The following is a 25,027-nucleotide window of genomic DNA, read 5'->3' on the forward strand; positions in this document are numbered from 1 at the left end:
TGTTGCCCTCCTTTCGTTTCATCAAACAACTTGTTGATAGACAATGGAAAAAAAGTCTGCACAAACGACATGTAAATCAATAATAGAAGTATAGATCAAAGATACTCACAACAACATCAAATATATGTATGGATCGCGAATTGTGGCGGTACTGAGTGTTCATTCTAAATCCCGTATAGATACTGGTTCAAGATCAATCAGAAATTTCATCAATAATCAAAATGACCTTCTGACTCAGTAACAACTTGTTGATAGACAATGGAAAAAAAGTATGCACAAACGACATGTAAATCAATAATAGAAGTATAGATCAAAGATACTCACAACAACATCAAATATATGTATGGATCGCGAATTGTGGCGGTACTGAATGTTCAGTCTAAATCTCGGATAGATACTGGTTCAAGATCAATCAGAAATTTCATCAATAATCAAAATGACCTTCTGACTCAGTAATGTAAAAGGAATGGGGCATTATGGATCTAAGAGAAACATAGAGGTGAAGGAGAGAGGACTGCAGTGCAATGCTATTGTATGCTAGCTTTTAAGCAATTATAATGCAGAAGAAAGATTATGAGTAGCAATGGGAGTGGTGGCTACGCTGGATTAGGCAAGAGAAATCCTTTTCTTGTATTAGAACGTGGAGTACAGTGTGGTGTAGAACTTTGTTTCCCCACGTGGTGGATTTGTTACCAAGATCCAACCTTCTTTCTACATAATATATGATACGCATGATATGCGTATTTGAGAAAAAGAGTAGCAATAGGTCATACCTGTCAAGAAGAGACACCGGATATTATTACTATGATGCTAGATAGATAACTTATAATCCATAAGATAATTAGGATCATACACTTATTGAACTTATTATGTTCCAAATTGCAAATTATGAATTGCTATATGAACTAATGAACATTTTTTCGAGGGATATGAAATAATGAACTTGTTATCACTCACTGCAGCAAAGGTTCAACATATTCAGTAAGCAATGGAGCATAAAGATTACCTGGAATTAATTTCAAACTGCAATCTGCTTCCGTTTTCGTCAGACCTTGCCAACATTGTCACGACCGGTTTTCCAATAAAAATATTTATCGAGAAACCGATCTTTTAATTTCCAGTGTGAGGAAAATCCTCCTCACTTGTAGACAAAACCTTGATATAATAAGCCAGTAGCATTAATATATTACAGGGTTGAGCTGAGGTTGCTCAACAAATTATTACAAGCGCGCCAATAATTATACATAATGACGGATATGACACAATGGTGTGGGGTGGCTTACTACTGACTCGAGATAAAAGTGGTGGTGGAATATCACAATGGAGTGGATAACATGACTCCTAAACTGGCAGCTCATCGAGCATCGAGGTGAGGCTCGATGAATTTATTTGGGTAACGGAAGCGGATATAACACGGTGACCAAAATCAGGGTCGCACGAGACTGACTGGGACTCCTCTAGGCGTTGGACTCGCTATCAAACTCCTCATCCATGAGATCGCCTTCGTCAGCATCTGGCCAAATCAACAAGCCAGGTTAGTACTTTGAAAGTACTCGCAAGACAGTTCGGACTTAAGATATAACAAATAACAAATGCATGCATGTATGCGTCATGAATAAAAATAATGATGTTCATTCCAACAATAATAATATTTGATAAATAAAATAAATAACTGAAAACCGATTGGGTGTCTGGAGCGATGCCTCGAAAGGTAAACAAATAAAGTTCATGCCGCAGTCGGGCGTCTAAGCGACACCACATAAAGGGCTTAAAAGAAATACCACAGTCGGACGTCTGAGCGACGTCACAGAAAGGGCTTATAAAAGAAATGCCACAGTCGGACATCTGAGCGACGTCACAGAAAGGGCTTATAAAAGAAATGCCACAGTCGGACATCTGAGCGACGTCACAGAAAGGGCTTATAAAAGAAATGCCACAGTCGGACATCTGAGCGACATCACAGAAAGGGCTTATAAAAGAAATGCTACAGTCGGACATCTGAGCGACGTCACAGAAAGGGCTTAAGGAAGAAATGCCACTGTCAGACATCTGAGCGACGTCACAGACAGGGCTTGTAAAAGAAATGCCACAGTCGAACATCTGAGCGACGTCACAGACAGGGCTTGATAACAAAAGTAAATAACAAGTATGCCACAGTCGGATGTCTGAGCGACATCACAGAAAGGGCTTATATAACAAAAGTAAATAACAAGTATGCCACGGTCGGATGTCTGAGCGACATCACAGAAAGGGCTTATATAACAAAAGTAAATAACAAGTATGCCACAGTCGGACGTCTGAGCGACATCACAGAAAGGGCTTTATAACAAAAGTAACCAACAGGTTAGTCCATCCACAAGAATAAACTTTTAACCGGATTTACACACATGTAGTTCACCGGAGTTTTGTCATTGAGGCTGACATCTGACAAGATAAAATGAATACAGTACTTGGACAAGTACAAGATGATTTAAAGGATTTGAGACTCTGCAGCGTTTGTACTAACTGACCACAGCCAACGGATTTCCATAGTCACGAAGGACTAGTTCCGTTTACGGTATTTCAGTAGAAACACATTTTAACTAGTACACACCCATTTCACCTCACGATGCCAGGAATCACCCTAGACAACGTCCAAAAAAAACTTTGAGACGAGGAGGTCACAACCTCGAATAGCATGGGATCAAATTTCTATACGCGCGCTCTAAGGGGTGCCCCCCTCTCGGTCCCAACCGGAAACACCCATGCCCCTTGACTGGATGACGGGCTTTAATCCAGGGCCATGGAACCCTCATCCCGGCCTCTCTGTTTGGTGTGTACCAGGAAAACGATTTGCAACTTACTAAGCCATATTCCTTTCGGAAAACATGTGGCAGTACAGGAAGGAAATGAATGGGAATGTGATTTGATTCATGATGACACGGAAGTCAAATAATCTGGCATAAGACTGGTATGTCACAACACTGCCATCTTACCCATCCTCATGCCATCACATGGCCATGCAAATATGTATCCAACAATATAATGCTTTCCGAAACTTACTTTCCACTTATGTGCATGGAATATAACATTCAAAGAAATGTTCATAAACATGCCATGACCATACTAAAATGCAAACATGCAACAACCACTCATCATATCAAGGTTCAAACATGCTTGCCTGGTTCGGAGAAGTCGAAGTTTAACTGTGTGAAGTTCGCAGCTCCGTCACCTCCTCCGGTATCTACGGTATAAGAAAAAAAAACGCACGCAACGTAAATACCGCGAGTGTACAAAAAAGTGTTCCAAATATTTTTCAAATAAACATGACAAAAAACTAGACAGAAAAAGAAAGATGACGGAAAAAGAATCAATCAAAAACCATTTTCTGTTTAAAAGTTATAAGAGTTTTGGTCCAAGGACCCATCTATAATGAAACAGAAAACTTCCAGGGGGTTCTGCGGAAAAGTCCAGAAAACGGTTCGTTTAAAAGAAAAAAAATGAGAGACTGACAGGCGGGCTCCACCCGTCAGGTTTGAAAATTCAAACAAGGGAAACAAGGCGCGATGGTGCCCGAGAGGTGCGGTGGTCGCCGACGGCGATCCACGGCGGGGCTGGGTGATCGGGTGGTACCTTCGTGATCGGTGCACCTTTCCGCGTCGGTGGGTGGTGGTGGTGGTCGCCGGCGAGCACTATGTCAACGGCGGCCCTTTCTCCGGCGGACGGTGGTTCGGGTCGTCGTGGATCTTGCCGGAGGGAGCTGCGGGGGTCAAATTGAAGTGGGGGTTAGCCTCCTGGTGGTGGTACGAGGCTACGGGCAAGAGTAGGACGATGGAGGAGTTCTCACCGAAGAGAACATTGCCGGAGCCCGAGGCGGACGGAGGTGGCCGGAGTTGAGGAAGAAGGGCCCCTCGAGGCTCTTCTAGTGGCTAGGCGGGGTCTGGTGAGGTGGTGAAGTTGTGCCGGGGCGAGAGCAAGCTCGGGGGGTGCTATTTATAGCCGGCCGAGGCGGTTGCCGTGAACGGAAAAGTCCGGTGAGCGATTACGGCGGCGCTGTGGGTGGACGGTCGACTTAGGGGCTTGAGCATCATCTAGATGAAGCACTGGTGCCATCCCAGTGTCCAACTCAGCAGGGAGGGAGGATTACGGCCTGTCCTCGACGGAACGGCCGCACGGCACGTCGGCGGCAGAGAACGCGCTCTGCGCGTGCCAGGCCACGGCGACGGTGCTGCATGCGTGCGCTGGCAAGGAGATGGCCACGCCGAGCTCTCAGGAGGTTTGGGCGGTGCCGAACGGCGTTATGCCGCAGTGTGTCCCCTTGTCGGCCGTTACGGTGGTTCTGCCGCCGCGGGACACGCCGGCGCAGGCGGGCCAGGGTGCCACCGACGCCAGGAAGGAGCCAAGCGCGCGTGTGGAGCTCCGGACAAGGAGGAGGGGCTGTGAGCAACGTGTCAAGTGCACAGTTTACCTGTGACTGAAACTCTGACGAAGAAACGACACTGAAATCTGAATTTTTCTGAATATGAACAGTAACAGTGCATGCCAGGTGCTCGACAGAATGATTTTGGCATGTGGGGATTTTTCCTTGAGCTGGTTTTTGGTGGAGTGGTCTCTCATTGCAACTAGAGGTTGCCTGAATTTTGGTGGAATTTTTGGAGAAGTGGAAATATGAATTTCACCAAATTTGACAAATCTGGTCCAAACTTGCGGAGGGTGAAATTTAGAAATTTTGAAAAGAAGGAGAGTGGATCTTGATAGTTCTAGGTTGTGGGTACCAAGGACTATCCAGAGGAGTTGGGTTGAGACCAAAAATCAAAGGCATTTAGGTACTTGCTTTGCAAATCACCTAGGTTCAAAATAAAAGACAGAATTGTTTTGGGAAAAGAAATAAATGAAATAAAATCCAAAAATGGATTTTATTAGTTTGGACAGAATGTTTGGGTTGTTCCAAAGTGGAAGGAGGGGTTTTGGGGGAAGTTTTACCATAAGAGGCATGGTAAAACAAGAATGGATCAAAACCAAATAAAAGCCCAAAACCAAAAAGGTTTTCTTTTTTAAAAGAAACTAAATCCAAGAAAAGGTTTTTAGAGGGCAAACTTAGAAGAGGGTTTTTAAGATGGGTTTAAATGACCTTCATCAAACCAAACAAGGCTCTTTCTGAAAACAAAAACCACAAAAATTTTGGAGTGTCACAAACATATAATTAGAAGTCTGCATAAACAAACATCTAGCGAACTTGTATCATTGATGGCAGCAAAGTTTCAAAGAAACATATTCTGTAAACAGTGGAGAATAAAGATCACCAAGATTTATTTTCAAACTGCATTTTGCTTCCATTTCCATCAGACCTTGCTGACATAGATAAAAAACTGTGCATATTCAAACATCAGAAGGGGAGGGTATTACCAGCCGCGGCAATATGAGTGGTGTGGCAGACACCCACAAACGCTAGAGGACAATGGGAGCGCAATTAGGTGAGGCTGAGCGGAGACTTTAAAAGGCCGTCCAACAGTTTCTTGTGGATAAAATAGGGGCAGGAAGTGGAACGCCATCGTGGAGATTTGACGATGGAGCGTCAAACAAACGCCAATTATTTGGTACCTATAGCATATGTTTTTTCTTTGTTAGGAGAATCAGGACGTTCAGTGGATGTACACGGCAATGGGGAAGATAAACAGTATTAGACGGTTTGAGCTGCTTGCTGCATGAGGGCCGAGGGACAGTTGCAAAAAAAAGTATTGAAGAGAATAGAGTACATGACCTTCAAATTGCAGAACTCGTCAATGTAGTCTGAAATTGGACATCCTTGCCCGCATGCCATGATTAACAGAATGATGGACCGAATGACTATGCCAGCTTCTCCCCATTTGCAGAAGGTCAGCTTGCAGCAAAAGGTTATCATCTCCATAGCAGAAGGTCGCGGTTGGAGTGAGACAAAGTCGTCGTTGAATATTCAACTGCCCCGCTACCGATCGAGCACTTGCACTTCCCTTCTCCGAGCAGTGGCTGTCAACCTCCATGCCATGCCTAAGGCTCTTACTAGCTTGGCCACCAGCCAGTTCCTTCCCGACCGAAAAGAAAGGTCGCCCCTCCGGTGGCGATGGAGCTAGCTTCGGCCAGGTGACGACAAAAGGAAAATCAACACCATGGGTCAGGCGGAGCAGAGGTCGTACCTCGGTGGGAGAGTAGTGGGAGGCGAGGACACCGGCGATAGTGCCGAAGGGCCCAATGGCGAGGGACCGAAGCTCCAGAGAATCACGAAACGGCGAAGAGCAGGAGAGCCGTCGGAGGCGCGTAGCCGGATGAGCAGTTAGAGCGGTGGCCGTGCTTGATCCGAAGAGCCATCGGAGGCGAGCACACCAGCGGTAGGAGCCGAGGAGCCCCCTCACGGGGAGATCGCCATCCAGCCGCCAGGGAAAAGATTGATTTCTATTGATGAGGAGGAGAGAAGTCGATCGGTTTACAGAGAGGTCTCGAGCGTTTTCTTTTTTATGTTTTTATTTCCAGGGAGAGCCGGACTACAAACAGAGACATGGCGTGGCTGCATTGGGAATAAGACTGATTGGCCACTATTGGAAACATAATAATGACGTGGCACATCGCTGATGTGAATAGCGTGCATGGTGAGAGAATAGGGAGAAGTGGGGAGCAACTTCCTAAGAATGGTAGATGTGGGCACCATGCTAGTATCAGCCTAAGTAATCAATAATGCCCCGTCCCATAAAGGGGTAGAGTGGTTGCACATGTTTGGTTGGGACGGTAATCACACATAAATCTAATCCATCATTTTACACACACACACACACCAAAAGCTCTCTTCGGTACACCACTTCTTCCTCAAGTGGTGACCTTAGTTCAACATCTCCCAAGGGCATTAGGGGCACCCGATGGGGTTTTCGAAAGAATGTAAGCACGAAGAGTTCATGGTACACATGCATCATTATGCGTCAACTAGTCTTTTGACATTTCTTTCATAAATAAGGTAAAGTCATGAGTAGGGGTATGCATCATGTGGTGGTTCACAACAAGTTTACCATCGTCATATTTCCTCATCATGCAGTCGGAAAAGGGTACCGATGGACAAGAGGGGTGTCATGGTCAAAGGGTTGCTTGCCTTGATTGGCTTGGTCTTCAAGGTCTTCAAATCCTTCTCCTTCTTCTCCTTCAGCAACTTCGTTAAATACGGGATCTATTCGTCGTAAGAAAATAACGGAAAAATAAGACAATAATAAAAACAGAAAAGTCAAAGTGCTCAGAAAAATGTCAACTTATTTTTGTAAAATACTAGGAGAAAAACTAAGAAGGGGAAAATTCTTACTTTTGGATTTGGAGTTAGGGGGACAGAGTAGTGGATTTTCAAAGAAGGATTTAAATGCCCAAATTTGAATTTAAATTTGAACAGTGCAGAAAAGTGTGATGGATGTGTATGAAAGTTACATCAATAAATAGGTGGGATTATTATAAGATTTTAGGAGTTGGAATTATTGAATTTGGATAAATATTTTATCATGTGGAATATTTGAAAGATTGACAGAAAAAGAAAAAGGAAAGGGACACTATGCAACTGGGCCAGAACGGCCTTAGTGCAACAGGCCCAGAGGGAAAAGAGGCCCAGGCGAGCCAGCGCGCGCGCGCCAGATTTTTAAACCTGACGGGCGGGGCCCAGCTGCCAGTGGGAGAGAGAGGGGGTGAGAGAGAGGTCAGGATGACACACGGGTCCCGCCTGTCATCTCTGACCTCGCGACCAGAGGGCCGGCGTGCTCACCGGCGGCGATGCAGGGCACGGCAGGTTGAGCTGAGGGCACGGTTGGACTTAGCGTGGAGTCGCCGTTCGGGTGACGGTGGTGGGCGTCGCCGGAGTTGCCTGGTTCGCCGGCGACAAGGAGGCACGGCGGAGGAGTGTCGGGTGTTGGTCGTTTAGGTCGACTATGGGTGCAAACGAGGCGGGGGAGAGGGGAAATGGTCAGTGGGAGGAGGCGGTTTCAGATCGGGGCAGAGGAGGAGTGGGGAAGGCCTGTACCTCGCAAACTCCGGCGAGCTGAAGCGGTGGGGCTTGAGCTCGATCTCGACCTCGGGTGCTCCTGGAGACGAACTGGGGGTGCTGGGGGTGGATTGGGTGGTGCAGAGAGTGAGGGGTGAGGAGAGAATGGCACGGGGAGGCCTACAAATAGCCTGCCCGTGGTTCACCGTGGACTAGTGTGCCGGCGAGGCTATTGTCGTCGCTGTGGGTCACGGGGGCTCAAATGAGCGTGTCCAGGGCGTTTGTGGAGGTGGTCCACGACCACGGGAAGGAGGAGAGGGAGCGGGGGAGTGCCAGAGTGCCGCGCGTGTGAGCATGCTCATTGGAGCTCTCGGGCGGCCATGGTGCGCAAGTGAGGGAGGCAGTAGGAGGGAGAAGGAAGAGGGGGACCAGGGCATAGCATGTTGCGGACGCCGAGGCGCATCGTCGGGCGCGCTGGGGAGGCCCGAGGTGGCCGGAGGTGGTTGGCAGGGGGCGGCTACAGTGCAGGAGCACACTGTAGCACCCTCTAGAGCGCGTGTATGGCTGGCATGGCCATATTTTTGGCAAGGTGGGCGCGTCCTTTGCTGTCTAGCAGGTCTAGGAGGGAGTAAAGAAAGGGCGTGGTGCATTGGATGCCATGGGTGGCCACTTGAGTGAGGAGGGAGGTGAGAAAGAGAGAGAAGCTACTGTCCAGGGGGTAAATGAGGGTGTTTCACCCTTCAATCATTGAGAAAAAGCCAGGGAAGATCCACTGGAGGTAGAAAAGGTCTAGGAGGGGTTGTGGTAAAAAGTATAACTCATGGAGATTAGTTTAAGTGGTTAAAGTGGTGTTTTTAGAAAAATGGCAGAAGGTGTTTGTTGTTGATTCGGGCAAGAAGATGAACTCCTCTTGTCATAAGGCTTGACAGGGTCAAATGGCATGAGAAAATAAGTGGTTCCACCAAGATTGAGTCCATTTGGGCAAAGTTGCCAATGCAACTTTTGTAAACCCTAGAAATCAACAGAAATGAGTTTTCCAAGATCTAGACATGCAAAACTATTCTCCTCGATACACCACTTGGTGTAGTGTCATCATTTAGGATTTAGAACAAGCCCACAAAGGTTGACAGCAAACGGAGGAAGTTGACAATGTAAAGTTGTTCAAATTTGATTCTGGACAGAGAGGGTTTTGGGGCCCTTTTATGAACCAAAACAATTTTGATTGGGATGAAACCTTGCAAGATCATCACATTATGCATGTGTGACTTGCTAGAATTGTCTTGGAATTTTTATAGAATATTTCCTTTGTAAATATTTCAAAAGCTTGAAATGTCCAGAAAGGGTTTTTGAGGGGTTCGACTAATATTTTGAACATGACCATGTGTTGAAACCCTTATATATGGACAATATATGTCCACTGAGTTTCCCTAAATTTTCACAAATATTTTTAAAGCATTAAAATAATTTTAACCTATTAAAGACCATTTCTGGCCTAAAGAAAAAGCCTTTAAATAAAATAGCAAAATAACTTTTAAAATTATATTTTTGTGGTTTTTGGGACCTATACCTAATAGGAGTCAAACATACTCTTTGAAAGATTTTTCATACCCCAAATCAAGTACTTGTAGTGCAAACCTCAATTTAGGGGGTTTTGGAAAACTAAATTCAGAAAAAGCTTTTTGGCCAAATTATTTTTGTAAGAAAATTCTATATTGTACTACACACATGGCATGATCATTGGGGCAAATGTTTGGAGCAAGGAAATGAAGTATAGAAGGTGGAGCTAGAATAGTGTTTTTCATGAGCACTTGAATCCACAGACAAAAATCCAATTCAAATAAAAGCCAAACAATGCAAATGTTTTTTTGTTAACCCATATTTTACCATGATATATTAGCTTAAGTGTTGTGGCATGAAAATCAGGGTGTGACAGACCTACCCCCTTACAAGAATCTCATCCCCAAGATTCCCAAACTAGGCGCAGAAAGGAGTATGGAAACTTGGATTTGGGGGTAGTCTTCACGTCCTCATACTTCATCTGCTTCTGAGCGGTGCTCTGTTTGATCCTTGAAGTGCTTGATGGTGTAGCTTTGTGTATAACGTTTAGCTTAATCCAGGTTGCTAATGGGTAGCTCGTGGTAGGTCAGATTGGGCTGGGGGGTCGATGGCTCGATGATCGATGTCCTTGTTAATGACTAGGCTATTTAGGAAGTCGGAGACGCTTCCAGAGTTTTGTCATGTGGAAAACGTTGCGCACAGTGGGTAACTCAGGTGGTGACTCCAGCTGGTAGTTGTGTGCTCTTCGTCTTGCAATGATCTCGAAGGGGCCGATAAATCTTGGTGTGAGCTTCCTTTTGGAAATGCTTGGTTCCTGCGAGAGGAGTGGTTTGCAGATGCGTACGGTCTTCGACGAGGAAGTTCACTTCTTGAGGTTGGTGGTTGGTATAGTTCTTCCTCCTTGACATGGCGGTCTTCAGATGTTCCCTAACCAGCTGAACGGGCCTTCTTCTGTCTTCGGGTAGTCAAGTAGGTTACCAAATATAGATGACAACCAACCTGTACAAGTACTCCATGAAGACTTGTTCATGGGGTACATAAAGTGGGATGGAGCATTGATGGTGGTCATGGTTGAGCACTGGCCAAGGTCTTCTCGATCTAGAGCCAAAGCATGTGGTCATGATCTGACCATATTATGGCTTGGTAGGGCATAAGGGTTTCAAGGATTTTGGGGTGCGAGTGAACACTTATCATCTTATCCTTGAGCATAGCTTCTGAGATGTCAATCGTTGTATCTAGTCTTCCAAACAAATCACATCATATCACCTAAGGAATCACTCCGCATATGTCAACTCCAATCATCACTCATGTTATTCATATCCTCATGGATCCCGCGAGGAGGTCTAACAGAATCATACATGTCAACTATCCTCAAACTCATATCTATGCAAAAATCCATGGGTATAACATACAACTGCTAAGCTTCAATTAAACATGACAACCCAACTGCTCAACCTATTCTTCCAAGGTCAAAGATAGTGCATCTCTATCCTAAGGAAACACGTCGTATGCCACTCCAAGATCTTGTTTCCTTCCTATGAATCAATTCCAATAGCCTATTAACTCCACCAATCACTACATGATCCATCAATTCTACAAATCCAATGTCTATGGTGTTCCACCCGACCTTCTAATGTCCTATGATTCCCAAGTACTTGAAAGGGTTGTCCTTACTATAGTCAGTCCACCAACTCCCATTATCATGGTCAAGTAAACTCCAAGGTCAGGCTTATATAGATCCCTAAATCAACTTCGACAATTAATCCAATATCATGTCACATGAGAATTCTTACATGTTCCCCCAAGTCATTATCGTAATGTCAACTGTCTTCTATCAATATCCCCTGGCTAAGTCAAATCCTTACACCTCCAAGAACTCCAACTTGCGATCATAATTGTCCTACGAATTCCAAGTTACTCAGGGGTAATGAAAGTTATGCTACCCCATTAACATGATAGCACCAAGTTCATTTACCAACATGAAAACCTCATAATCTACCAAAGAGTCTTAGATAATTCCTCAAGGTTACCAGTATAGCTCCATCAAGTCATTTGTCCTCTATTCCTATATCCTCAAATTGTCTTCCCTATGCCATCACCAGTTGTTATGTTAGGATGACAACATGCTTGTTCACTATGTCCACTAGTTCCATAATGAACCCAGTGCTGTCAAAGACTACAGAGGCTTAATTAGTTCTCTTGCAATTTCGCAGGTTAACCTCATGGTTAAGGAGTCGAGCTAGGGTATATTGTGAAGTCTCGAAGGGTCTAGGGATGGGCTTATAATCTTGAGGAGTAAAATAACTCTACTAGGTTGCACTTGGTTGGGGAGGCTGCAGCAAAAGTCCTCAGTGCTAGTTGATCACCGAGGTGGAACCCTTGGTGCACCTTGTCTTGCTGGTCTTCGGTTGACGAGAGAGGTGAGAGGGTAAGTAGCATAGATGGGGGATGCCTAAAGGGGGTTCTATAGTGCAGGTGCAAACAAACAAATGCCGAAAGGGCCAAACCCAAGCATTAAGATAAGTGAGGTGATATAGTCGCGTTCTTGTTGCCTAGGGCAAAAGGGCGACTTATATCAAAACACCAACATATAAAACATGCGATACACAATCATGGTTCTATTCAAACCATCATACGGACTCTACTGTGCATAGGGGGTACACGAATCATCCTACCCTAGGGGTTATCGGATTCAGTAGTCGTGCTTGCTTCGTGCCTCATGCAGTCTTCTAGGGTTTTCCTCAGGTGTTGCTATGTCTCTTATAGTTGTTCAAAGAAACAATCTGGGTTGAGCCTGAAGAATCTTCAACAACTTGCATGTTGAAGTGATGGGGTGAAGGTGGCTCCTCGTAGCTGGCATTGACTTGGTCTTCTTTTGTCTTCTTAACCATGACGATCCCTTTTTCCTTTAAAGGCGTCAAGGGTTCCGAGTAAGCAATCATTTATGCAATGACATTAACAAGGCATATTAGGGGTCCAACCCATCAGTTACGTTGATGACAACATCGACACCAAGAGCGGGGAATGAAGAGAACCGTTTTCCTGCTCACTATAGTGAGGCGAACCAAATGGCTAGGTTCTCATCCACCGGTGGCTGCCGATACAACAACGATAGTGACAGGGTTACTCTTTTAGCGATGTATATCACGATCTTGTATATCCTATGCCCTGATCATCGTAGGCTAAGGTCGCATCATCTTGGGGCAATGTCCAAGGTGTCACCATCCTATGGGTCTTCATGTCCTTGTTCCTCAAGACGGTCTCTTTTGTTGGTATTGTCTCGTCGTGGTGTCGCCAAACTTGTGTTCCGAAGATGTGGGTGAACGTATGGCAAGGCGTATTCCTTCTAGATTATCCAAGAGGATTACAAGGAATCTCGTGGTCAGGGGCATGAGGGTGCTAGCGAACGTTACAAAAAGTTTTGAAGGGGAAGAGGTTGATAAGGAAAATATATCTTAGTTTTCAAACAACTGAGAAGGGAAGGGAAGTATAGATAGTTTTGAAAATTAATAATAGTTTTGAAAATAATTTTACCCTAACTAACGACCATGCTAACTAAGGCTTCCTACAGTCAGGATGGCTCTGATACCAGCTCTGTGGGGACCCCGACACATAAGTCGAGATCACCGAATGCACGTGTACAGTGGTCCCAGAGATCAATGCTCACTGAACACACAAAAGCTGAATAACAAGAGTCTTACATCCATACATACTGTCTTACACAAATTATGACCATTATGGTCAAGCCTTACATTGATAAAGCCTTAAGGGTTGTACATCGAAAGAAACATAAGCAGCGGAAATCTTTGTCAATAAGTAGAACCCATGCCATCTTCCTTAACCATACACGCATTCTGACTGGGAAGCGTCCTAGTTCACATGTTCGTCACGAAAGAACTCTTCCTCGAACTCCTGCTCTTCCATGCCTGGTCAATTAAATAACCAGTGGCAAGCCAATGAGTACTTTGAATGTACTTGCATGAAACCCATGAGTTGGTTCAAAGTAACAATGCAATTGTACAACAAGTAAGCAACCTAGCTTCAAGCTAGTTGAGATGTCCTAACAACTTGTGAGATATGCATCAATGAACATGGGTAACCTTGAGAACAGGTTACAGATATCAACATAAACAGAGTTTGGATCAATGCCATTTCATCCAACATGTCAAGTCACCACCTTGACACAAATAGTTCTCTTCCACACACACATGCACCGAGATTCCAAAATTTCTGGATATAGTTTAAGTAGCACCTCCCAACTGTCCATGACCGTGGACACGGCTATTCGAATAGTTTGACACTCTGCAGAGGTTGCGCACTTTACCCACAAGATCCGGGAAGCTTTCGTGTCATCCACGATCCCGAGTACTCGGGAGAAGCACCCGATCATTACCTTTCCCTAGACGACACTAACATAGGGTCCAGTCGTTGATACACGGCCCTCGTGTATAAGCAAAAGATCGTGGGACTCTGCCCTTTTTACATTATCACATATACACAAAGGGACCAACGGTGTGTCCGGTGGCCTGTGAAAAAAGTCATGGCCGCCTATCCAAGCACGACCCCGTCTGAGAGTGACCTCAAGTCACCCCCGTCACTAGTAATGTGGGCACCTTGCTAGTATCAGCCTAAGTAATCAATAATGTCCCATCCCATAAAGGGGTAGAGTGGTTGCACATGTTTGGTTGGGACGGTAATCACACATAAATCTAATCCATCATTTTACACACACACCAAAAGCTCTCTTAGGTACACCACTTCTTCCTCAAGTGGTGACCTTAGTTCAACATCTCCCAAGGGCATTAGGGGTACCATATGGGGTTTTCGAAAGAATGTAACCACGAAGAGTTTATGGTACACATGCATCATTATGCATCAACTAGTCTTTTGACATCTCTTTCATGAACAAGGTAAAGTCATGCGTAGGGGTATGCATCATGTGGTGGTTCACAACAAGTTTACCACCGTCATATTTCCTCATCATGCAATCGAAAAAGGGTACCGATGGACAAGAGGGGTGTCATGGTCAAAGGGCTGCTTGCCTTGATTGGCTTGGTCTTCAAGGTCTTCAAATCCTTCTCCTTCTTCTCCTTCAGCAACTTCGTCAAATACGGGATCTAATCATCGCAAGAAAATAACGGAAAAAGAAGACAATAATAAAAACAGAAAAGTCAAAGTGCTCAGAAAAATGTCAACTTATTTTTGTAAAATACTAGGAGAAAAACTAAGAAGGAAAAAATTCTTAGTTTTGGATGTGGAGTAAGGGGGATAGAGTAGTGGATTTTCAAAGAAGGATTTAAATGCCCAAATTTGAATTTAAATTTGAACAGTGCAGAAAAGTTTGATGGATGTCTATGAAAGTTACATCAATAAACAGGTGGGATTATTATAAGATTTTAGGAGTTGGAATTATTGAATTTGGATAATTATCCTGTGGAATATTTGAAAGATTGACAGAAAAAGAAAAAGGAAAGGGACACTGTGCAACTGGGCCAGAACGGCCTTAGTGCAGCAGACCCAGAGGGAAAAGAGGCCCAGGCGAGCCAGCGCGCGCCAGAATTTTAAACCTGACGGGCAGGGCCCAACTGCCAGTGGGAGAGAGAGAGGGTGAGAGAGAGGTGAGGATGACAAGCGGGTCCCGCCTATCATCTCTGACCTCGCGACTAGAGGGCCGACATGGTCACCGACGGCGATGCAGGGCACGGCGGGTCGATCTGACGGCACGGTTGGACTCAGCATGGAGTCACCGTTCGGGTGGTGGTGGTGGGCGTCGCCGGAGTTGCCTGGTTCGCTGACGACGAGGAGGCACGGCGTAGGAGCGTCGGGCGGTGGTCGGTCCGGTCGACTCCGGCTGCAAACAAGGCGGGGGAGAGAGGGGAAATGGTCAGTGGGAGGAGGCGGTTTCAGATCAGGGCAGAGGAGGAGCAGGGAAGGCATGTACCTCGCAAACTCCGGTGAACCGAAGCGGTGGGGCTCGAGCTCAATCTCGAGCTCGGGTGCTCCTGGAGACGAACTAGGGGTGCAAGGTGTGGATTGGGTGGTGCAGAGAGAGAGGGGTGAGGAGAGAATTGCACGGGGAGGCCTATAAATAGCCTGCCCATGGTTCATCGTGGACTAGTGCACCGGCGAGGCTGTTGTCATCGCTGTGGGTCACAGGGGCTCAAATGAGCGTGTCCGGGGCGTTTGTGGAGGTGGTCCATGACCAGGGGAAGGAGGAGAGGGAGCGGGGGAGTGCCAGAGTGCCGCGCGTGTGAGCATGCTCATTGGAGCTCTCGGGTGGCCATGGCGCGCATGTGAGGGAGGCACTAGGAGGGATAAGGAAGAGGGGGACCAGGGCGTAGCATGCTGCGGATGCCGAGATGCATCGTCGAGCGCGTTGGGAAGGCCCGAGGTGGCCGGAGGTGGTTGGCAAGGGGCGGCTATAGTGTGGGAGAGCACTGTAGCGTGCTCTAGAGCGCGTGTATTGCTGGCATGGCCATATTTTTGGCAAGGTGGGCACGTCCTTAGGTGTCTAGCAGGTCTAGGAGGGAGTAAAGAAAGGGGTTGTGTATTGGATGCCATGGATGGACACTGGATTGAGGAGGGAGGTGAGAAAGAGAGAGAAGCTACTGTCCAGGGGGTAAATGAGGGCGTTTCACCCTTCAATCATTGAGAAAAATCCAGGGGAGAGGCACATGAGGTAGAAGAGGTCTAGGAGGGGCTGTGGTAAAAAGTATAACTCATGGAGATTAGTGTAAGTGGTCAAAGTGGTGTTTTTAGAAAAAAGGAAGAAGGTGTTTGTTGTTGATTTGGGCAAGAAGATGAACTCCTCTTGTCATAAGGCTTGACAGGGTCAAATGGCATGAGAAAGTAAGTGGTACCACCAAGATTTAGTCCATTTGGGCAAAGTTGCCAATGCAACTTTAGTAAACACTAGAAATCAATAGAAATGAGTTTTCCAAGATGTAGACATGCAAAACTATTCTCCTTGATGCACCACTTGGTGTAGTGTCATCATTTAGGGTTTAGAACAAGCCACAAAGGTTGAGGGCAAAAGGAGGAAGTTTACAATGTAAAGTTGTTCAAATTTGATTCTGGACAGTGAGGGTTTTGGGGCACTTTTGTGAACCAAAACAATTTTTATTGGGATGAAACCTTGCAAGATCATCACATTATGCATGTGTGACTTGTTAGAATTTTCTTCGAATTTTTAGAGAATATTTCCTTTGTAAATATTTCAAAAGCTTGAAATATCCAGAAAGGGTTTTTGAGGGGTTTGACCAATATTTTGAACATGACCATGTATATGGACAATATATGTCCACTGAGTTTCCCTGAATTTTCACAAATATTTTTTAATCATTAAAATAATTTTAAACTATTAAAGACCATTTCTGACTTAAAGAAAAAGCCTTTAAATAAAATAGCAAATTAACTTTTAAAATTATATTTTTGTGGTTTTGGGAGTCCTATACCTAATAGGAGTCAAACATACTCTTTGAAAGATTTTTCATACCCCAAATCAAGTACTTGTAGTGCAAACCTCAATTTAGGGGTTTTTGGAAAATTAAATTTAGAAAATGCTTTTTGGCCAAATTATTTTTGTAAGAAAATTCTATATTGTACTACACACATGGCGTGATCATTGGGGCAAAAGTTTGGAGCAAGGAAATGAAGTATAGAAGGTGGAGCTAGAATATGGTTTTTCATGAGCACTTGAATCCACAGACAAAAATCCAATTCAAATAAAAGCCAAACAATGCAAAAGTTTTTTTCAACCCATATTTTACCATGATATATTAGCTTAAGTGTAAAGGCATGAAAATTAGGGTGTGACACTAAACTACTACCGCACAAGTTATATGCTACATTCAGATCAAAAGCTATTAGGTTGAAGAGGAAAGCGAAGAACGACGAAGAACAACGAAGAACAGGATTAACCCTAATGTAGATCTGGAGCATACGAAGGTGAGCACTTACATATGCAGATGAGACTGCGGTGGAGCGCCGGTGTTCTTTGGTACCGTTCAGGTTGATGCTGCGGCCGAGGGTGAGGAGGACGGTGAGCTTCGTGGCGGCGGCGGAGCTCGAAGTGGCAGATGAGTCGCGAGAGGAGGAAGACGAGAAGGAAAGGGGGAGAATGAAAAGAGACTGTTCGACCCTATTTATAAGGAAAAGATTAACAGGTGGGCACGAAAAACGAGGAGGCCAAAGAATGATTATCCAGCTGCTCGGGCGCCTCGATTCTCGGATGGCTATTAAGGATAAAGATCCGTTAAGATATATTGGATAATGTGTAAAATTAATGACAAGTGACGTCATGGCAGGTTATCACGATCGCAAAAGATGGCATCATGGCGGGTTATAAGATCTCGCACAAATGAAGAAGGAGAGATTTTTTCTAAGTGTTGAAGATTAACATGAACAATTTCAAATCATTCTAGGGCCTAATGTTGGGGATGTGACTATTAGGTATGACCCGCCATGAGGGGCCGGGTTATACCTCTGGCGGTTCATCAGTATGAAGCTCAGGAAGATATTGAAGATGGCGGTTCATGAAGGACCCAAGGCCCAAGGGCGACTTAAGGCCCATAGGGGTAAACCGCCATATATGTATAACTTGTATTGTAAGGCATGTATAGTTAGTCACCGAGCCGGACACGTTGTCTATGAGCCGGCCGGGACTCCGTGAGCCACTAGGCATCAACTTGTGTATATAAGGGGACAACCCGGCAGCGATTCAGGGCAAGAAACAAGAGATCGAAAGCTAGGTCAAGTGTATTCGCTCCCTGGTAATCGAGACATAAGCAATACCACCTCAAACTGGATTAGGCCTTTACCTTCACCGCAAGGGGCCGAACTAGTATAAACTCATGTGTCCTTTGTCTCGTTTAACCCCTTTAAGTTAGTTGCGATGGCTCCACGACTAAGTCCTCACACTAGGACATCTGCCGTGACTATTCCACGACACATGGTTTGATATGTTTGCAAGTCTCTTCGAATTATCAGTTTAGTTTGGCCTATTAGATTGATCTTTCTTGCAATGGAAGAGGTGCTTAGCTTTGGGTTCAATCTTGCGGTGTCCTTTCTCAGTGACAGTAGGGGCAGCAAGTCATGTATTGTATTGTTGCCATCAAGGATAAAAATATGGGGTTTATATCATATTGCTTGAGTTTATCCCTCTACATCATGTCATCCTGCTTAATGCGTTACTCCGTTCTTATGAACTTAATACTCTAGATGCATGCTGGATAGCGGTCGATGTGTGGAGTAATAGTAGTAGATGTAGAATCATTTCGGTCTACTTGACTCGAACGTGATGCCTATGTTCATGATCATTGCCTTAGATGTCTTCATAATTGTGCGCTCTTCTATCAATTGCTCGGCAGTAATTTGTTCACCCATCGTAATACATGCTATTTTGAGAGAAGCCACTAGTGAAACCTATGGCCCCCAGGTCTCTTTTCCATTGTATTGCATCTCTTTTCCATTATATTGAATTTATTAGTTTCCCGTCAACTTGCCAATTTCTGTCGCCGTTCCTTTTTATTGCAATCTTTACTTTCCAATCTATACAACAAAAATACCAAAAATATTTACTTTACTATCTCTATTAGATCTCACATATGCGAGTGACCGTGAAGGGATTGACAACCCCTTTATCGCGTTGGTTGCAAGGTTCTTGATTGTGCAGGTACTAGGTGACTTGTGTGTCGTCTCCTACTGGATTGATACCTTGGTTCTCAAAACTGAGGGAAATACTTAAGCTACTTTGCTGCATCACCCTTTCCTCTTCAAGGGAAAACCAACGCATGCTCAAGAGGTAGCAGTGATCAACGTGGCTCATGATACCAAGATGATGTAGGGTAGAACCCTAGCGGCCCGATCTTTCACTATTGAAGTGGGATCCCTCGAAGAACATGATGAACATGGGGAAGAACAGATAGAAATCACAAGGGGAAACACTCAAGAATAAGTCCAATCACACATCCGCTATACAATCAAACACACAAGATCCACAAGGTACATGAACAACAAAAGGAAAGATACAAGGTAGAGCTCATCTCCAAGAGGAGGTCTTGATGGGGGGTCCTCCCGTGAGGGGATCTTGATGATATCCCGCAGGATCTTCTCCTAGATGGAGGTCTTTGCCTCCAATGGAGTAGTGGTCTCTCTCTCTCTCTCCCTCTCTCTATCTCTCTCTCTCTCTCAAGAGGAGGAGTGGTAGGAGCAAAGCTCACATACAAATGAGCTATCACTTTACTAACCCGAAAAAGCCAGCGACCAACTCAGAGCAAATACCCAATATCGTTAAGCGTGTTATTAAGAAATAACCGCAGATGGGACCAAGCCCACCTCTCTCCTAGGTGGTCTCAACCTGCCCTATTGCTCTGCCATGAAGAATCACTCAGGGGGCCACTGGGAGAAATGTCCTTTCAGCCCCCAGTCCGTGAATCACTCGCGGGTACTCTATGAGTCGACCCGACTTTAATCATATCATGTAACATGTATAGTATGTATATATATACCCGTGGTCACCTCCCGAAGGGATCACGGCCCGATAGTATAGCATGGAAGACGGACAAGAATGCAGGGCGACTGATAGAATACTAGCATACATATACTAAGCATTTACGATAACTGGTAAAAGTCTCAACAACAGTAGCAAGGACATGCTATGTAGCAGTATAGGATCAACGGTAATGCAGTAACAGTAACACTACTCTAATGCAAGTAGTAGAGGGAAAGAGTAGGTGGTATCAGAATGATCAAGGGGGTTTTACTTGCCTCGAAGCTCTGCTGCAAGTGGCTGGACGTTAGGGGCGTAGTCGTACTCGGCAGCAGCGTCGGGCTCAGTGTCTATCGGATAGAAGAGGGGGAAGAAACAATAAATATAAAGCAAACAGATGCATCACGATGCCTGACATGACAATGTGCAATGCTAGGGGTGACCTATCATAGTGCTACATAATAGAGAAGAAGCAGGAAAACATCGGGAATGTTTTCCCGGCGTTTGGCAGTTTTCGGACAAATGAATTGGGGAGGGGAGGTTCCCCATTTGCAGTGTTAGAGACACGTGACAGGTATGTGGATGGCATATTCGGATTCTTCATGTTTTTTTGAGAAATTTTCATATATATAAATTATTCTCATTTGAGTTATGAATTATTTTATATGAATTTACGAAGTTTTAAACATATTCTGAAAATTCCTGGACTTAATATTAATTTGAAAAAGAAAAGAAATTGCTAAGTGTACCCACTGTGGGCTAGCCACAGAGGCTGATTGGTGGGGTCAGTCAACTACCCAGTCAGCAGTTGAATGGTCCATGGTTGACTGGTCAAAGGGCCTAGTGGGACCCGGCTATGAATGAGAGAGTCCATTTAACAACATTTTAATCAAACTAATTACTAAGTGGGACCGGGTTGTGAGTGGCACATTTTTCTAACATAGGTTATTTTAGACTAAACTTAATTAGCGGTAGGGGCCCACGCGTCAGTGGGCCAGCGGGGTGGGTTAGTGTAACAGGCCGCTCAGGCCGGCGGTTAACGCCGATGGCCAGAGAGGCCACGGCGGAGGGCTTCGGGGAGCAGGGCGCGACGACAGCGCACGGCGACAAGAGTGGCATGGTGCGGCCACGCGCGGGAAGGGGCAGGCAGGCGGCGCGGCTATGCGGGCGCGGCGACACCAGCTGCAGGCGGCATCGCTTGCGGCCAGGGTGTGGCAGGGCTTGCGGCCAGGGGGCGCACGATGGAGGCGGGTTCGGCCAGCGGCGGCGGCAGGAGTAGCAGGCGAGCAGAGCTGCAGGAGCAGGGGAAGACGGGCATGGGCGTGCACGAGCAATAGAAGTGCAGGCCTGTCGGGGGCGGCAGGGGGCAGTGCAGCAGAAAGAGCAGGAACATAGCGCAGGCACACATAGGAACAAAGCTCCCGTCCATGGCGTCCTCGTCGGGTGCGGGCGACTATGACGAAGGGTTAAGGTTGAGAAAGGGGACATCGGAGGAGGAGCTCACAAGGAGGGCTTGCGGACGTCTCGGTGAAGCTGGAGGGGCCTGGGGTGGAGCACATCGACAGCAATGGGGGTGGTGTCTGAGGTAGAGGAACGAGTCGACGACGACCGCCTGGCGTAGCCCTGCTTGAATCAATCGTCGTAGGGGACGGGGTTGACGACGGCGCATCCTTGGGACACCACCTTGTGGCTCATGGAGGCTCCTTTCCACACGGATGGTGAGGTGGCGGCGACGAGTGTGCTGGGGCGTGGAAGAAACAGTTGAGGGAGCGAGCGAAAGAAAGAAAAATCGCGTCTAGGGTTAGAGGAAAGGAGAGGATGGTCTTATCCACTTGGGGAAGCCGCGGGATGGGCGACAGGTAGCCTTGGAGCCATGGATGGCCGCCACGACATCTGCCCGCTCCTGTAGCAGGAGGTAGAAGGAGCCCCCTGTTGGGTTGGGCCTTACTAGTCCACCAGTCCACCAGGCTTAAATCGTATTTTATTTTCTTTTTCCATTTTGTATTTTCTGTCGTTGTTTTGCATTAAGTTGGCCCACCAAACAATTTTTGCTTTGAACGAAACTTTGCACATAAATTACACACAATATTACTAGACCACACACAAAGTCCACAATGTTTGGAAAAGAATAAGTATTTGTTTTATTTTGAAAAGGCCAAAATATCTGTTAGCAGACCATTTTTTTCCTAAAATTTATTTGTGGGCCAAATGATGTTGGTTTCTACATGATAATATTCCTTAGTGATTATTTGCAACCTAACCAACATTTTTTGTATTATTGATTGAAGAAATAATAATTTGACTTGAAATTTGAATTTGAATTTGGCTTTGATTTTTGTCAAGTGGCAATTTGGCTTAGTTAAACTTGACGACATGGCACCATTAGTGTGAGGTCACTGTAGCACAACATTGGGGGTGTTACAGGGAGGATGGCCTAGCACCACCATAGGAGCAAGCCCGCAGCGGATCCACTAGTCGGGTGCCTTATCTGCCACTTCAGATGACATCCATTGGTGTCGTCGCGTCTAGCGTAAGCTCACAGCGCTTGTCCATGTTGTCACTGCATTAGGCACCCAATGAGAGGAGGTTCCAACTCGCCGCTAAGAGAGCATCCGAGGTGGCATGTTGGGTCCTTGTCCCCGCGACGTCAAGCTCGGAATCGGAGGCCAATGCCAACAACGCACAAGGGCACAGATGCGCTGGATGTTGCCACTGTGGCGACACAACCGGGGTCAAGGGGCGATGTTCCCTCCATGAAAGGAAGAAGGTGTGCCTCGCAACGACGACTGACTACAAGGATGCACGTGTCTGGATCCGAGCGAAGTGAAGCCAGGCCGCCGTTGACCTCACAACGGAGCAAATTGGAGCCGTCTGTGCCCCCCAAAGAAGGATGATTCAGACCTTGTACGAATTTGAGGGTTTATTTATAAGGGGACAGCTGCGAACACGAACAAGGGCTGGCGTTGTGAAGTCTAGAGCATCTACAACTGCAATACCCAGAAGCTGACCCCCAAACGCTCGTGAATGCGTCAGCGGACAGTGACCGGACACCACACCAAAAACGTCCTCCACAACCATAAAACTCAAACTCCATACATCAAAGTTATAATGCCCATGCAAATAAAGACCTACGTATTACATACATAGGTAAAATTACTCATTGTCAAAGAGCTTGATGATCTCCGTGCCCGACACCGGGTAGACGGGCAAGTGCAAATTCTCCTATGCCTATGGAAGCTCCGACACCTTCCCGACCTCTAGTTTGGCAAACAGCGCCTCCGTCGTCGCTTGTTCTTGCTGGATGAACTGCCGGTTAGCCTCGACGTAGTCCTCATATTGGATGGACTCGAGCATGCCGGTGTGCTCCGCCATCTCCATCGTTTGGGTGGCCTCGTACTTTGCCTCTGCGTCTGCCATGACGAAGCCCGCAACCGGCAATGCCTCCTCCTCCAGCACCTCCTCCTCCATGGGCTCTGCTTCTGGCGGCTGCTTCCCCTTCTCCTCCCCCACCTGCTCCTCCTCATCTTCATCCTCCGACGGCTCTCGCAAATCCAGAGGAAGGCCAACGGTAGAGCATGACGTAGGTTGTGATCTGATGCCTCGACATTGCAAGCGGCGGGCGGAAATGCAAGTGCCAACGGCGAAGAGGAGAAAGGGGAAGAAATGAGCAGGCTAAGGTGTTGGAATATGCCCTAGAGGCAATAATAAAATGGTTATTATTATATTTCCTTGTTCAAGATAATTGTCTATGGTTCATGCTATAATTGTATTAACCAGAAACCGTAATACATGTGTGAATACATAGACCACAACATGTCCCTAGTGAGCCTCTAGTTGACTAGCTCGTTGATCAATAGATGGTTATGGTTTCCTGACCATGGACATTGGATGTCATTGATAACAGGATCACACCATTAGGAGAATGATATGATGGACAAGACCCAATCCTAAGCATAGCACAAGATCGTGTAGTTTGTTTCCTAAGAGCTTTTCTAATGTCAAGTATCATTTCCTTAGACCATGAGATTGTGCAACTCCCAGATACCGTAGGAATGCTTTGGGTGTACCAAACGTCACAACGTAACTGGGTGGCTATAAAGGTGCACTACAGGTATCTCCGAAAGTGTCTGTTGAGTTGGCACAAATCGAGACTGGGATTTGTCACTCCGTATGATGGAGAGGTATCTCTGGGCCCACTCGGTAATGCATCATCATAATGAGCTCAATGTGACTAAGGAGTTAGTCACGGGATCATGCATTACGGAACGAGTAAAGAGACTTGCCGGTAACGAGATTGAACGAGGTATTGGGATTCCAACGATCGAATCTCAGGCAAGTAACATACCAATGGACAAAGGGAATTGTATACGGGATTGATTGAATCCCCGACATCGTGGTTCATCCGATAAGATCATAGTGGAACATGTGGGAGCCAACATGACTATCCAAATCCCGTTGTTGGTTACTGGCCGAAGAGTTGTCTCGGTCATGTCTGCATGATTCCCGAACCCATAGGGTCTACACAGTTAAGGTTCGGTGACGCTAGAGTTGTTATGGGAAATAGTATGTGGTTACCGAATGTTGTTTGGAGTCCCGGATGAGATCCCGGACATCACGAGGAGTTCCAGAATGGTCCGGAGATGAAGATTTATATATGGGAAGTCCTTATTCGGTCACCGGAAGTGTTCGGGGGTTTACCGGTATTGTACCGGGACCACCGAAGGGGTTCCGGGGGTCCACCGGGAGGGTCCACCTGCCCCGGAGGGCCCTATGGGCTGAATATGGAGGGGAACCAGCCCCTAGGTGGGCCGGGCACCAACTCCCCCCTAGGGCCCATGCGCCTAAGGTTGGGGGAAACCCTAAAGGGGGTGCCCCCCCCCTTGGCTTGGGGGGCAAGCCTCCCCTTGCCCCCCCCCTCTAGATGCATCTGGAGGGGGCCGGCCCCCTCTCCCCTGTCCCCATAAATAGTGGGGGAGGGCTGCCGCACCCCTTCCTCTGGTGCAGCCCCTCCCTCCCCAACA

Source organism: Triticum dicoccoides, chromosome 2B (genome assembly GCF_002162155.2).
Source record: "Triticum dicoccoides isolate Atlit2015 ecotype Zavitan chromosome 2B, WEW_v2.0, whole genome shotgun sequence".
Classification (NCBI taxonomy): domain Eukaryota; kingdom Viridiplantae; phylum Streptophyta; class Magnoliopsida; order Poales; family Poaceae; genus Triticum; species Triticum dicoccoides.